This window comes from Furipterus horrens, unplaced genomic scaffold (genome assembly GCF_987537825.1).
Source record: "Furipterus horrens unplaced genomic scaffold, mFurHor1.1.pri manual_scaffold_5, whole genome shotgun sequence".
In the NCBI taxonomy this organism is placed as follows: Eukaryota; Metazoa; Chordata; class Mammalia; order Chiroptera; family Furipteridae; genus Furipterus; species Furipterus horrens.
In genome coordinates this window covers 152,081,434-152,097,483 of record NW_028327175.1, presented here as the reverse complement: position 1 = coordinate 152,097,483, position 16,050 = coordinate 152,081,434, and positions in this window count along the sequence as shown.

Genomic DNA, 16,050 nt, shown 5'->3' with positions numbered 1-16,050 from the left:
TTCATATTTAAATATTCATAAGTTCCCCAAAATGTTTTTTCTAGATTTTTAAAAAATAAAATCTGAGCTACAATAAAGATATATGGATTATATTTGTTACATCTCTTTATTATATTACATATTTTGTTTTTCATGATATTATTATTTTTTAATCCTCACCAAGTATGTGTTTTTATTGATGAGAGACACAGAGAGAGAAAGAGAGAGAGAAGGAGGGAAAGAGATAGAGAGAAAGAGAAAGAGAAAGAGAAAGAGAAAGAGAAAGAGAGAAAGAGAAAGAGGAAGAAAAAGAGAGAAACATTGGTTGGTCTACCGAGGATCAAACCTGCAACCTAGGTGTGTGCCCTGACTGGGAATCAAATCTGCAGCTTTTTGGTGTATGCGATGATGCTCTAAGCAACTGAGCCATTCTGCCAGGGCTTCATGATATTATTTTTAAGCCAGTTGTCTTTAGAAAATTTCCCACATGATACATCCCAATGTTTCTTTATGGTGTCATTTACCTTGTTCCAATATCTTCTGCATTATATACAGCATCTTCTGTAACGAGGTTAGGGCTAGCGGCCTGATTAAATTCAGCTTAAGCATGTTTAGCAAGGATACTTTATATAATGAGATTGTGCAGTTTACACTACATTCTGTCAAGAGGGACATGATGCAGTTTACCCACCTCATTGAACTGGTAACTTTCAACTCTTCCCATTTTAAAGATATGCCCACAAATTCTTTGATACTCTTGCTCATGAAGTGGATCTAAATTCCCCTCCCCTACATGCAGTGCCGTGAGGACATTATCGCCATGGATGGAGAGGCATATTGAGTGAGGAGCTCAGCATATAGGTGATAGTAGTGTTCTTATGACATTTAACATCTCCAATATTTCCATAGATTGTTTTAATTGGTTATACTCCTTATTTGTGATTTTTCTCTTTTTTTTTTTTTCCCTAGTATAATCTTGTCAGAGGTTCATCCATTTTTATTGGTTTTTCAAGAACTGATGTTTGTTTTGCAACATTCTCTATTATATCTTCATTTTGTTTTTTATTGATTCTGTTCTTATTTGTATTATCTCTTTCTTCCTATGCATTAACTTTTAGCACCTGGTCTTTCTAATGAAGTATTAATATCTAAAATGACTCTCATAACATCACTATTGCTATATTCTATAAACTTTGTTTTAATTTTGAACACATTCGTCGGCAGCCGTCCGTCTCGAGAGACGATGGTGTAGCTTAAGAGTCTATCTGCACCGCCGAGAATGGCCGTGCAGTCTGACTCGGGAGTGACATGGTATCTGTCTCCTCCCGTCTTGAATCGACATCTTGCGATGACGCTGGAGTGTCCTCTCCAGTGAAGCTGAAGCTACAGAGCCTGGGCAGGGTGATATGGAGGGTCTGCTGTTGCCCATGCAGCAGACCCCCCCTCTCTTCGCAGCTGAAGGGTCCAAGGGAAAGACGGAGTCGATACAGCTTGGGTTCAGGTGCGCCGCAGGAGTTGCCGGTGTTGACTACAACGTCAAACCGCCTTAGGGACTCCGGCTCCGGATTTTCTGTCGGGGTTTACTCCCTTAGCCTTTCCCCTGAAGAGGTATGCCGCAAGGCAGCGGAGGTTTTTTGGAATCAGAGTTTTCCTTCTCTGATGTGCCCTGACTGGAAGATCGAACCAGCGACACTTAGCTCGCAGGCCGACGCTCAATCCACTGAGCTAAACCAGCCAGGGCTTATGAACACATTAAATACAGTAAAAATAACTATTTAAATCCGATGTTCTGCTGATTCTAACATCTGTGTCAGTTCTACTTCATTTTCAGTTGAGGTTTTATTTCCCCCAACATTGGTTGTATGTCCCTGCTTCTTTGCATGCCTGGTAATTTGATCACCAATTTGTAAAACATGTTTTGAGTGCCTAGCATGTAGCAGACTCTGTCCTGGGCACCAGCTGTACAAAGATACTAGAAACCCAGCTGGAAGAAACTGTTAGTACAGGGCAGAAGGCATAGGGAGAATGTGTCCCCAGTCATTACGCCTTTGCAATAGAGATAGAGGAATACATATGTCACCAGTGAGCTGTGAGAAAGGACAGCTCCCTCAAACTGACAGTGGAGCATCCTGGAAGACTTCCCAGAGAAGGTGGTAGTGAGTGAGCTGAATTTTAAAGGATTAAGTAAAACTGACAGTAAGGAGTGGACAGAAGGGTATATCAGGCAACATTTTTAATAACAGGAGCTTGATGTCAAGTGAAGCTCATATACAATTTTGAAAAAAGGCTTCTCCGATAAGAATTCTGATAACTTATACATGGATCTGTCAATTAAAGTAGTCCAGAGAATGGGGATTTAGTAATTGAGTGCAAAGAGAAGTGCGCATGTGTGTGCACACAGGCAAGCCTGCCCGAATATGTGAGATCACACAAAAAAGGCACAGTTATGTTTAATAGAAAACTGAATCTTGATTCAGATCATGTCTCTGTTTTCTGACACTCGTAGCAGTAATTGCAAGTAGGCCAGTCTCCTTTGCATTGGCGTAGGCACATGAATTCCTTTCACCAACTCTACTAGCCTTGTTCAGCCACTTTCCTCATTATTGTACATTACTCAGTGACCAGGAAAAAATATTAACAAACTTCAAAATATACTCATTTTTTTTAATTCAGAAGAAATTGTAGCCCTTGTGGTTTTATTTGACCAAATAAATACACGACCAAGTGTATTCATAGCATCTCTTCTTTCTAATTCTGAAAACTTCTTTAAAAACAGGGAGGTTCATGGGCTCATCCTTCATGGTCTCCAGAGGCCCAGAGGCCAAAGCAGGATTTCTCAAAGTGCTCCAAGAAGTGACCAGGTGGGACTCCAGAAAAACAATGTCCTAAAGGACTGAGTCAAATCACCCAATTAAACAACAAAAACAAAACCCCTACAACTGCTTTAATTTTAATTTATGAAAATCATACCCCCATTTATTTTTTAATCTCAACCCCTTTGCTTGTAAAAGGAAGGAATAAATAGGGAAATCAATTAGAGGTTAATTAAATTACAGACGATTTTAATTAAGGGGTTAAAGAACTAAGACAAACTTGGATATGTTACCCAACTCTAATTAAAGAACACTAAAATCAACAGGGTAATCAGAAAACACTTATATTTCACCTGCCATTTTTTACATCATTACTGCTAATTAAGTGGACAAAAAGAAAAGTGTTGGGGATTATATTTAAATATGAACAATTGGTGTAAAAGATACCAGAGGTGAGTAAGATCAGAATTTTATTTCTTGTGTACCTTTAGTGACTTTAATTTAAAACTCTCTTAATGAAGCATCTGGTAGCCTTGGGCAATTCTGGACAGGAAGTAGATAGATCTTTATGTTTAATACACAATGCATTTTTGGCACATAGCCAGTGGAAAATACTAGCATCTTGGATCACTCGTTACATGGGGTCATGGAGAAGGACATTACAGGGCTTCTTTTATAATGGATAGGTTTTACTTTCGTTAGTTAAGCAATGAAGCAATGCTGATGATTCAGGATGGTGTAATTTGTGTCTGATAATCTGAGTGGTTGGTTCAAGAGTACATTTCCCATCCTGAAGCTATATGTATCCTCTGGAACCACTCCCTTGCCAGGCTAGAATGACTGATGTGGAGACAGCCATTACCTGCACACCAGCCATGAGCTGGGAGAAGGTCACTGCCTTTTAGGGCACTAAGATCCTTGAGAGGGAGATAAGAGTTGTTATTTGACCTGTTTATTTGATTTTTCTCTTTTGTGAGTCCTCCCATGGTCTTCAACTCTGTCTCCGTCACCACCCCCAGGTCTCCCAACCACTTATAATTGTCCTCAGTCACTTTGACTCAAAGGTACAACTGCTGCTGCCAGAAAGCATGAGGTTTTCCTGAGGAAGACACACCTAATGTGTGACGGAGATGAGGGCTGTCAGCACACCTTACCCTAGAGCATGAGCAGCGTTTCCCTGACCTCGACAGTGTTGACAGTTGGAGCCAGATCATGCTAGTGGGGGGCTGCCCTGTGTGTAGTAAGGTGTTCAGCAGCACTCTTGGTCTCTACTCATTGAATGCCAGTAGCAGCCCTGCAAGCTGTGACAATTACAAATATCTCCAGACGTTGTCAAATGTGCCCTGGGGAACAAATAGCCCCCAGTAAGAACCTCTGCCCTTGATCTGTGTCCAATCAGGTGTAAGGAGAAATTTCTGCCTCTGGTAAGTTTGAAGAGTGCTATGTATCTTGTCTGTCTTCATATTTTACTCCTTGGCCTAAGAGGAGAAAGGAATCTTCTCAAACTGTACTGCCTACCCACAGGACTAAAGGGCACTTAAGCCTGCCTCCCACAGGGGGCTGCTAATGAGTTTGTCATCAGTTCGACAAATAACCCCTGGTGTCACCCAGTAAGCTGTCAGGTTTTCTTGTAATGACTTAGCTGCTGAGAACCCATCTCCCTTTTTTTTACTCGTTTGTTCAAAGACAGAACCTCAAAACATTTTGAGATATCTGGGTTACTGGGAAGACTTTTTAACAAATATATTCCGAGTCTCCCTCTCTCTTCATACTGGTTGAAGTTGTTCCCCTTGGTGTCATCCAAAGCCACACTCCTGAATCTCCCTGAATACTTTTCAAAGTATTACCCATACTATTTAAGCCTTTTTCAGTTTCTTTTGTCCTGTCAGTCATAGTGAAGTCAGAGGTCTTTACCCCAACGCACCTGAGAAGAAAACACATCCCGAACCATAATCATTCCCAAGGTCATTCTCAACTTAGGAAGAAAGCCCCGCTCTCCCTCTTTCCTCCCGCCTTCCTATCCCCGTCACCCAGAGAGCTCCGGCATCATCTTAAGGAACTATTTCTCACATTTTAGCTTACATCAGAATCACCTGTAGGGCCTATTAAAACACAGATAGCTGGGCCCCAACCTCAGACTCCTGCTGGGGTCTGGGGTGAGGCCCAATAATTTGCATTTCTAATAAGTTCCAGGTGAGCTGCTGCTTCTGCTCCAGACACCACACCTTGTGAACCACTGCCATGAGGTAATATGGCAGAGGGAAAACGCTCCAGGCGAACCAGGTTGAGGTAGGGGGCCCATTTACTGCAGAATTACTGGTTTATATTTCTCCTTTTCTGCAGAACGATCCACCCCACTAGCGATGCCAGCTGAGTTTGAAAAGAGCTATGAGGAAACTTCCAGACCTCAGGGAACAAAGGAGTTGGACTCAAACAAAACTACACAGAATTACAACTCATGTTACCTTCATTGTTCTGCTCACAGAGAGGTGAATTTTCTGCACTGGCTTTGTTGCCGGGGGGTGGGGGGGACGGGACGTTGCCATATTCCTTCCACAAAAGAGATAACATTTGCTAGCCTACACGTTTAATGATATTTACTAAGTAAGTATTGAATCCAGAGTTCTCTAAAGAAATAGAGAACTCTGGGCTTTAGTCTGGCTGAATAACCTGGGCAAGTCACCTTCTGGCATTTTGGGAATAATTAGTCTTCTCATCTATAAAATAAAGGACTAATTATCCCTTGCAGTGCTATGATTCTAGAAACCTCTCCTTAAGAAGGAACCTGATAGGATCCTGGCCCCAAGGCTGGAACATGCCTCACTTGATGAGCCAAGTGATCTGCCTGGTCTCCCTTGCCAGGCTCAAATGTGTCTGCTGCATCACTGAAAAAATGAGGCAGCATCTGCCATTTTTAACACACCAACTATAGTGGGCTGAAAAATGGCCCCCAAAGATGTCCAGATCCTAATTTCTAGAACCTATCAATGTTACCTTACATAATAATCAAAACTCAGCAAACATGCTTAAGTTCAAGGACTTGGAGTTGGAGAGATTATCCTGGATTTTCTGTGTGAGCCATGAATATAATTACAAGGGTCCTTATAAGAGGGAGGCAGAGTGATCGATGACTGGAGAAGAACAGGTCATGTGATGACAGAAGCAGGGGGAGAAGAGGTGATGGGATGCAAGACCATGAGCCACGAAATGAGGACAGCCTCTAGAAACTGGAAAAGACAAGGGGCAGATTCTCCCCTAGAGCCTCCAGAAGAACCTGCCCTGACGACACCTTGTTTTTAGCCCCGGTCAAAAGGAGAATGAGTGGGGGAAATACATGCATGGAGAAGCCCTCCTAGATTGAGCTCCTCTTCACCTGGCATCCTGCCTAATTGACTCCCTCTCTCCCTCCCTTTGTAGGCCCCTGTGTAGACCTCTCTGCCTGCATTGACACTATCCCAGAACCTCTACAACCTCCCCCTTCAAGCACATACATACTGCTATCTAAGAAGCAAAGGAGCCGAATGGTGGTGGGATTTGAGGAGAAAGTGAGAGGACCCTCTCCTGAAAACATACCTTTTCTCATTTTCTTTTTCAATCTTGGTACTGGAATACCTCAGCATTGGCATAACTTTGATGGGGCAAAACGTTCTAATGATGATATTGAAATAGCTCTCTGAGAGCTCCAAGTAGGTGAGGCAAGCATGTGGCACACATGGTCCCTTATCCTTAACTCTGACCTGTGGCAGGCATCACCAGTTGATCATGGAATCCTTCTCCAATGACCCCAGGCCAATAAATTGACTATAAAACTCTAGAGGACAATCATTTGACAATGGCATGCCTTTGAAGATGGGTGCTTCCTAAGTTGTGAATCCACTTAGCAATTTCTGAATTCTACCTATCTATGAATGCCCAGGGTCCATCTTATTCACTTGGGGAAGACTTCCCTAACTACACTGTTTGTCTTGCCTAGATTCCCCTCCTTTATTATACCCAGGGCAGGATCCAGATTTCATGGGGACTGAAATTTAACAGTAGCTTTGTAATATTTTCTATATAGAAAAAGGAAAGATAATTCAAAGTTTCCTCTAGGTTGATTCAAATTTATTTAAAAAGTTTTTTTTTTACTTCATACTCATTATTGATAATGTTACATTAAATTTTCTGGGTGTGCTCTACTTTGGGAAAACCATTATCAATTTTCTGTAGTGTCTAATAAGAAACAATATTATTCATTGACCAGATTGCCTTCAATGTCCTCATGTAATCAAGTTGAATTCTAGGAAGGAAACATCTAAATATCTAAAATTGTTGTGGCTGACCTATCACCTTGTGGCAAGGGAAACTTGGTAGATGCCCTGGAACACCAAGTTAGAAATGTTTCTTTCTGAGCACTGTGGTCAGGATCCCTTCAGTGTGAGGAAAGCCATGTACTCTCTGAAGGAGGCACCAGGCCTTTTAGATGTGTGCCCAGAACCATCTCTTATGCAGAAAGCTGGAGGCAGAGCCTGGACTAGAACCAGGCATATATACCCCAAGCCTCTTGCGCTCTCTCCTATCTGTTTAGAAAGCTCAGGACACTTTGGATATATTTTTAAAAGTTCTCCTAGGATTTAGTCCTTTCACTACATCTAGTAAAATACCTGTGAGATGTCAAGAATATAGTTTTTTTTTAATGAATGAATAAACAAGTCAACGAGTGAGTGAAGAACATCTGTCAAGCATCTCCAAAAATTCTGGTTGCTCTTTTTTCTTAATTTCTTGTACTAACAGTGTACATTCATATGGCTCATTTAACCAAATTCCAGGCTTATCTTTTTGTCTGCTTGGATTACATACAGTCTTGGTGAAATTATAGAATGTTGGCATTGGAAGAGATCCTAAAGAGCACAATTGTTTAATCCTTCTTCATTTTTAATCAAGAAGGAAACTGAAACTGAAAATGTTTTAGTTATTGTTTAGAGCTGCAGAGTAGCTCTTCTAAATCCTGACCCCAAACCCTTATTTATATTTTATTGATTATGCTATTATGGGTGTCCCCATTTTTCCCCTTTTGCCCACTCTGCCTGGTACCCTCATTCGCTCCAGCAATCCTCCCTGCCCCCTTTAGTTCATGTCCATGGGTTATGTATACAAGTTCTTTGGCTTCTCCATTTCCTATACTATTCTTAACATCCTCCTCTCTATTTTATCCCCACCAATTATTCTTCTTAATCCCTGCGCCTTTTCTCCCATTCTTCCCTTTCTCCCTCCAAGCTGATAACCCTCCAAATGATCTTTATACCTATGATTCTGTTGCTGTTCTGCTTGTTCGCTTAATATGCTTTTTAGATTTAGTTGTTGATAGTTGTGAATTTGTTGCCATTTCAGTGTTCATAGTTTTGATCTTCTTTTTCTTAAATAAGTCCCTTTAATATTTCATGTAATAATAGCTTGGTGATGATGAACTCCTTTAGCTTTATCTTGTCTGGGAAGCACTTGATCTGCCCTTCCATTGTAAATAATAGCTTTGCTGGGTAGAGTAATCTAGGTTGTAGGTACTTGCTTTTCAACACTTTGAATACTTCTTGTCAGTTCTTCTTGCCTATGAAGTTTCTTTTGAGAAATCAGCTGATAGTTTTATGGGAGCTGTTGTAGGTAACTCTCCTCTTTTCTCTTGCTGCTTTTAAGATTCTCTCTTTATCTTTAAGTTTTGGCATTTTAATTATGACGTGTTCTAGTGTGGTGCTCTGGATTCAACTTGTTTGAGACTCTGTACTTACTAGACTTGTATGTCTGTTTCCTTCACAAAATTAGAGAAGTTTCCTTTCATTATTTTTTTAAATAAGTTTTTAATTTTTTGCTCTTCCTCTTCTTCTTGTCGTACCCCTATGATTCAGATGTTGGTACGTTTGGAAATGGCCCAGAGGCTCCTTTTTAAAATTCTTTTTTCTTATTGTTCTAATTGAGTGCTTTTTTCTTCCTTACATTCTAATTGTTGATTTGAATCCCAGCTTCATCCCCTCCACTATTGTTTCCCTGTAGATTTTTCTTTATTTCACTTAATGTAAATTCCATCTCTGCCTAGGTCTTTTTTTATGTTGTTGTCATACTCAATGAGTTCTTCGAGCATCCTGATAACCAGCATTTTGAACTCTGCATCTGATAGGTTGGCTATCTCCATTTCATTTAGTTATTTTTCTGGAGTTTTGTTCTTTTTTTTCATTTGGGCCATATTTCTTTGTCTCCTTAATTGGGCAGCCTCCCTGTGTTTGTTTCTGTGTATTAGGTAGAGCTGCTTTGACCCCCTGTCTTAGTAGCATGGCCTATTGTAGAAAAGCATACATGTAAATTGTGTTGGGGAGAGCCTTAGGTGATTGCCAGGGCAGGGCAACCTATTTCACAGTTCTGTGGCTCTGTGTACAGGGAGAGCTCAGAGAAGGGAGAGCTCAATCAAAGCAAAACATTTTCTCATGTAAAATATTATAATTTTCCCACTGCTCCCAAGAAATCCAATAAATAACTTTACAGGGAAAGGCCACGATGAGCACTGTGAGTGAACACAAGTCCCGAGCAGCTGCTGCGGTGGAGGCATCCAAAGCGCCAACCCCTGCACAAGGTCGCCTGCAGTTCTGTCTTTTTCAAAGGTGACCCGCTGGTGTTTCCAAGCTGCTTTACAGATCAGTCCCACCTGGTAAAGCCCGGTGGGGTGTGAGCCAAAAAGCACAGCCCAAGAAGTGGTCAAAGCCAAGGTTTCTGCACGATGGCAATTCCCTCTTCTTCTGAGGGACTAGTCACTGCTGAAGCCTGGCTTCAGGCTGCACATCCTTCAGTCACGTGCACTCGGCAAATCTTCCATGCCTGTCATGCAGGGAAGAGCTCAGGAGGGCTCTCTCCATAGCAGTACTTGGCTATGGGGTCCCTGTAGGTGTTCTCGTGCTGCATGCTTCGGGATGAAGTCCTACATTTCACCAAACACAATTCAAAGTGATTTTCGACTGCCATGAAGATGTTCTGGAACACCACAGTTGCTGGGTTGGCTACCTCTGATTGGCCATCTCAAAATGGGGCTGCCACTTTGGAGGGTAATGTTCTTTAAATAGAGCTCTGTGTTTGGTCACTGAACTAAGTGGCCACATGTAGTTGGTGCATTTTGTGTTTGTATGTCATTGGGGTTAAAAGTTAGGAGATGTGGCTGGAACAGTACAAACCAAATGCTTTCCCAATTAACTGCTATGACATGTCTCATGAGAAATAGCCTCAATCAGTCCTTGGAAATGGTCAGAAGTGATGAAGAGCATGGGTTTTTTTTTGTTACAAAACCTTCATTCAGCATGTATTTATAAACATTTCTGGAATCCTTAATATACGATGAGAACTAAGGAATATTCTGATGACATGACTGTGCATAAGAAGACTAGAAAGCCCTGCTCCTATAGATAGAGCTTATATTCTAGTGGGGCAGCCTTGGAATCAGAACCTACATTGGGTGGCTGGGGCCTGCAAGAGAGCAATAGGGCAGGGGATGAGGTCAGACAGGCAGGCAGCAGAAGACCACATCAGGCTTTGCAGGCAAAGATAAAAACTTTGGTTCTTACTCCAAAGGCAATAAAAGACATGGAAGGGATTTGAGCAGGGAAGTCATGTGACCTAATTTACACTAAAAAGTAATTGTTGACACTCTGGAGAGAGAGGGTTATATAAAGGGAGGAGGAAGGAAATAAAAAATTAGTTAGGATGCAATGGCAGTATTCCGGATGAAGGATGGTGGCCTCTGAACAAGGTGGGGCTGCCACACAGACAGTCCTGGCTACTTGACTAATGATTAGGTGAAGCTGGTCAAGTCAGCTTCCTAAGCCCTAATTTCCTCACCCATAAAAAGTGGGTAATAATATCCATCTTGGAGATTTGTTTTGAGGATAAAATGAGGTGAAATAGAGTGCCCAGCACATACGAAGTGACATTCTACAACACCAAAGGATGGGGTGCTGGCAGTCTAGATCAGGAGTCTACTGACTACTGCTTATTCAGCCCGCCACTTGTTGCTGTTAATAAGTTTCATTGGAACATGGCCATGCCCATTGTTCAGGTAGCCTTGCTGTCACCATATGATAGCAAAGTTGAGTAGCTGTTAACGGAAACTGTATGTCCTATAAGTCCTAAAATATTTACTTTCTGGCTATTTACAGAAAAAGTTTGCTGACCTCTGATCTAGATTATAATGAAGAAGAGGAGCAATGTAAGAGAGAGAACTGTATCTATACACCTGGGAGGCAGTGTATTCAGAGGAATATTTAATGGCATATTGGGTACTGTATTTTTCAAATGCTCTGCAAAAGAAAAGGCCTTATCTGTAAACAGATGATTCATAAAATGAGGCATTTAAAATAAATCAAGTGTCATTGCCACATAAGCCAATAAATAATATCATGTAACATTTATATAGTGTCTCTGTATTGCCATTCTATTCATCAATAAATTTATTGATGTAATCCACTAAAGATTTATAAGTTCAGTGTAAGAGAGGATAAGTAATTAAAAAGATTATATATCAATAAATTGGAAGATCCATAATTAAAGTAAATAATTCAGCCAGAGAGTCAACAAATATTAATTTAGCACCAAAAATGTGCTAAGTCCAATGCTAGGAAATGGGATATACAATGAAAGTCACTGTCCCTGCTTTCATGGGACTTTGAGTTTAATGTTTCCTTATAAGCAAGACTATGAGAGCATCCTTGTATGAATAAAGAACCTCTCCTCCTTCAAGATACTTTATCTCTGTCTGTAAGAAACATTAAAAATATATTGAGTTTCTTAGACTTTAATTGCCACCTGTCAAAAATATTAATATAAATATTGACTCTACTATAATTGTGACGTGAACAGTGCTTGGGTATGGCACCATTTTGCAGTATGGAAACTTGTTTAGTTACATGTTCAAGCACCAGAGGTATGTGCTCAAATGAGAAAGTGATGAAAATATGAAGAACAGCACTGGGCTGAAGATTATGAAGATTGCTTCCCTAGTTTTCAATTTTTACTAAATCAGTGATCCTAATTATGGTTGTATCAGTATCCTGAGCGTGTCCACAGGAACTTTGTATGGCTCTCCAAAACTTTCAATGTGAAATTTAAGCAAGCTATATACTGTAATTGAAGGAGTGGGCAAAGGGAAGAATGTAGCAAAACAAATTGATCAGGAATAGGATATCCACTGACCAACAATTTTTGGTACTTTCTAAGGGTGTATTTGGGGAGAGTGTTGGGGAGTTGTGTTAGTGTGTTTCTATTTTTAAAGAATCTAATTTTCTTTCCAAGTTGAATTTAAAAACTCAGATTTGAAGTCCACGGTACTATATTGCATAATGATATACAATTAGAATTCCTAGGTACAGAAGTTCCACTTAAAGCCATTAGAAAGAGCTTTATAAGCACAAAGGCTGAATCAGGCGATTCCACTGGAGCTAGGAGCAAAGCAGGCATGGACTAGGTCAAAGAGCTTCATGATAATTTTTCCCCCTTTATTCAGGACAAAGATGCAAACATACATAAAGTAAGAGAGCCTGGTTCTGGTTTAGCAGAATCACAATTGGGGAGAGTAAAGGAAGCAAAAGGGAACCGAGAGGAGTATGTGGGAAGAAAACATTTTAATTGAAAGTCTGTTCCTCTTTATTCCCCCAAATGTTGAGTTAAGGTGTCACCTCCTTTTATTCCTTTTCCCCTGTATCTTCGATGCCATACCAATGAACAAAACGAAGTTTCTCTTTCTTTTTCTTTCATAAGCACCTTCAGTGAGAGTCAGTACAGTTCATTTCACTAGGAATTCAGGCAAGGGTAAAAGGAAAGTCAGCTTTTCCTTATTAATATGTGACTCAAAGTTTCCTATTTATTTCCTGTTGCTAATTACTTAGTTCTACTTTATGTTAACTTTTTATGTGCATTTTTTGATGTTGATATATACTATTATTCATGTTATCATCACTTTATATGTTTTTCAAATTCCAGACTAAAGTAAAAGGAATTGATGAAAAGTTATTGTAATCAAAAGGTGGAGATAAAGTAGGCTTCATCATACTGATCTTTTCTCTTCTGTAACTTTACTATGGAGTTTAGTATTATTATGAAGTTCCTATTACTATGAAGTTCATTTTATAAACTACTTTGTGATTGGGTTTTTAAAATCAATAATTAGTTACCTCAAATAAGTTGAGTCAGACGGTGTTTCTTACTCCATAGCAGATACCAGAATAATCTCTATTTCTGTTCAAATATTTAAGAAATTTAAGAAATTAAGTAATAAAAGTAGACATTAAGATAAGTTGCTTAACCATATTCTACATGGGATTGCAAAAGTTAATAAATAAACATTTTACCCTCATTCCAGTTGACCTTGATAAAAACATTGCTAAGCCATTATCTTTATTGTATATTTAGAAGTATGAGTTTTTACCCAGTTGAGACCATAAATGGGGAGAAAGGCCAAAAGCCACAAGAGAGAAAACATTTTGGTTCAACTTTGTGCATGGTGAGCTCTTTTCCCTCGTAAAATTTACAAATTAAGGGATATAGTTTTGTATTCAGTCACGGTCCTCACGAGTAGTGGTAACCTAATATGTATTTCTCTTACTAGATAAATTATTTCTATTATGTGCTTATTTTATGAGACAAACACATATTCAGTAACCATAGTCTATTGAAATTAAATAAAAGTTTTTCACAGGTGAAAACCTTCTGCCTGAACTCTTATTTCCCTGTTGATTGCAGATTTTACAGACACCATGAAAGAAATGAGCTTTTCCCTCTTGTTAATGGTCAGGTGGAAAATTCCTACTGTTTAAACTGATCATGAGTTAGCATCTAATTAGGGTAGGAACTACTGAAAAAAATAGAGTGCCTAATTGAAGTTGCAGAGAAATATTATAAATGTAGAAGCAGAGTGAGGAGAAAAGAGGAAGTTCATACAGCCCTCCTTCTGCTGGCAATTCTTGAGATAACATTAGGTGGCTTGAGAACAGGGCATTAAATAATATTGAATTATATAATAAGATACTTCCTTTCTGTTCTTTTTCAATCTTTCTTTTAACACTGAATAGAATGTTTTCAACTAGTGCCAGTGTTAATGCCCCCTTAACACCTGCTAAGAACAAAGAGAGAGTCTCAGGTGGAATACAGAATTAAAAAAAAAAAAAAAAAAAAGCAATATCTTGTTTTTGTCATGTCTGTTTAGTGCAAGTGAATATGATGTTCCATGAACATTGTAAGATAATGTTTCTTCTAAAAATAAATTTGTTTGATAAAATCAGAAATAAAAGAGGAGAAATAACAACTGACACTAAAGAAATACAACAGATTGTAAGAAAATATTATGAACAACTATCTGCCAACAAACTGGACAACCTGGCTGAAATGGATAAATTCTTAGAAACATACAATCTTCCAAAACTAAAGCAGAAAGAAAGAGAGAATCTGAATAGACAGCTTACACCTAGTGAAATTGAAGCAGTAATAAAAAAACTCCCAGCACACAAAAGCCCTGGACTGGATGGCTCTACAGGTGAATTTTACCAAACATTCTGAGAAGAACTAACACCACTCCTTCTCAAACTATTCATAAAATTCAAGAGGAGGGAAGTCTCCCAAGCTCATTTTATGAGTCCATAATTATCTTAATTCCAAAACCAGTTAAAGACTCTACAAAGAAAGAAAATTATAGGCCAATATCCCTGATGAATATAGACAATAAAATCCTAACAAAATATTAGCTAATCAAATATAGCAATGCATCAAAAAAATCATACACCATGATCAAGTTGGATTTATTCCGGGAATGCAAGATTGGTACAGCATTTGCAAATCAATAAATGTGGTTCACCACATTAAAAAAAAAAAAAAAAAAAAAAGAAAGGATAGAAAACACATAATGCAGAATAAGCATTTGATAAAATCCAGCACCCATTTATAATAAAGACTCTCAGCAAATTGGGGATAGAGGGGACATACCTAGACATAATAAAGACCATATATGAAAAACCCACTGCCAGTGTCATTTTCAATGGGCAAAACCTACAAGCATTACCCTTAAGATCGGGAACAAGACAGGGATGTCCACTTTCACCTCTCTTATTCAACATAGTATTGGAAGTCCTAGTCATATCAATCAGACAAGAAGAAGAAATAAAAGGAATCCAAATTGGAAAGGAAATAGAAAAACTGTCTTTATTTGCAGATGACATGATATTGTACATAGAGAATCCCAAAGAGTCCACCAAAAAATTACTAGAACTGATAAATGAATTCAGTGAAGTAACAGGGCACAAAATTAATATTCAGAAATTGATTGCATTTTTATATGCTAATAACAAACAAAAAGAAAGGGAAATTAAGAAAACAATCCCATTCACAAATGCTTCAAAAAGAATAAAATACCTAGGAATAAACCTAACCAAGGATATAAAAGACCTGTACTTAGAAAATTATAAGACACTGAAGAAAGTAATAGAAGAATATGCAAATAAGTGAAAGCACATACCATGTTCATGGATAGGAAGAATTTACATCATAAAGATGTCCATACTACTCAAAGCAATATATAGACGCAACACAATTCCTGTCAAGATTCCAATGATATATTTCACACAACTAGAACAAATATTTCAAAAATTTATGTGGAACCACAGAAAGCCCTGCATAGCAACAGCAATTCTTAGAAAGAAGAGCAAAGTTGGAGGAATCACACTACCTAATATCAAACTATACTATAAGGCTATAGTAATAAAAAAAAAGCAGACACATAAATTCACACATTTATAGTCAATTAATATTTGACAGAGGAAACAAGCACATACAATGAGCTAAAGATAGTTTATTCAATAGATGGTGTTGGGAACATTGGACAGATATGTGCAGAAAAATGAAACTAGACCACCTTCTTACACTACACACAAGAATACTTCAAAATAGATCAAAGATTTAAATGTTATACCCAAAACCATAAAAATCATAGAAGAAAATATAGGTAGCAAACTCTTGGACACTGCTCATTGCAATTTTTTATCAGATATATCTTCCCAGATGAGGGATACAAAAGAAAAAATAAACAAATGGGACTATATTAAATTAAATTTTTTTGCACAGCAAAGGAAACCATCAACAAAATAAAAAGATACTCCACAGAATGGGAGAACATATTCACCGATACATCTGATAAGGGGTTAATATCCATAATTATAAAGAACTTACACAACTCAACACTAAACAAACAAACAACCCAATTAAA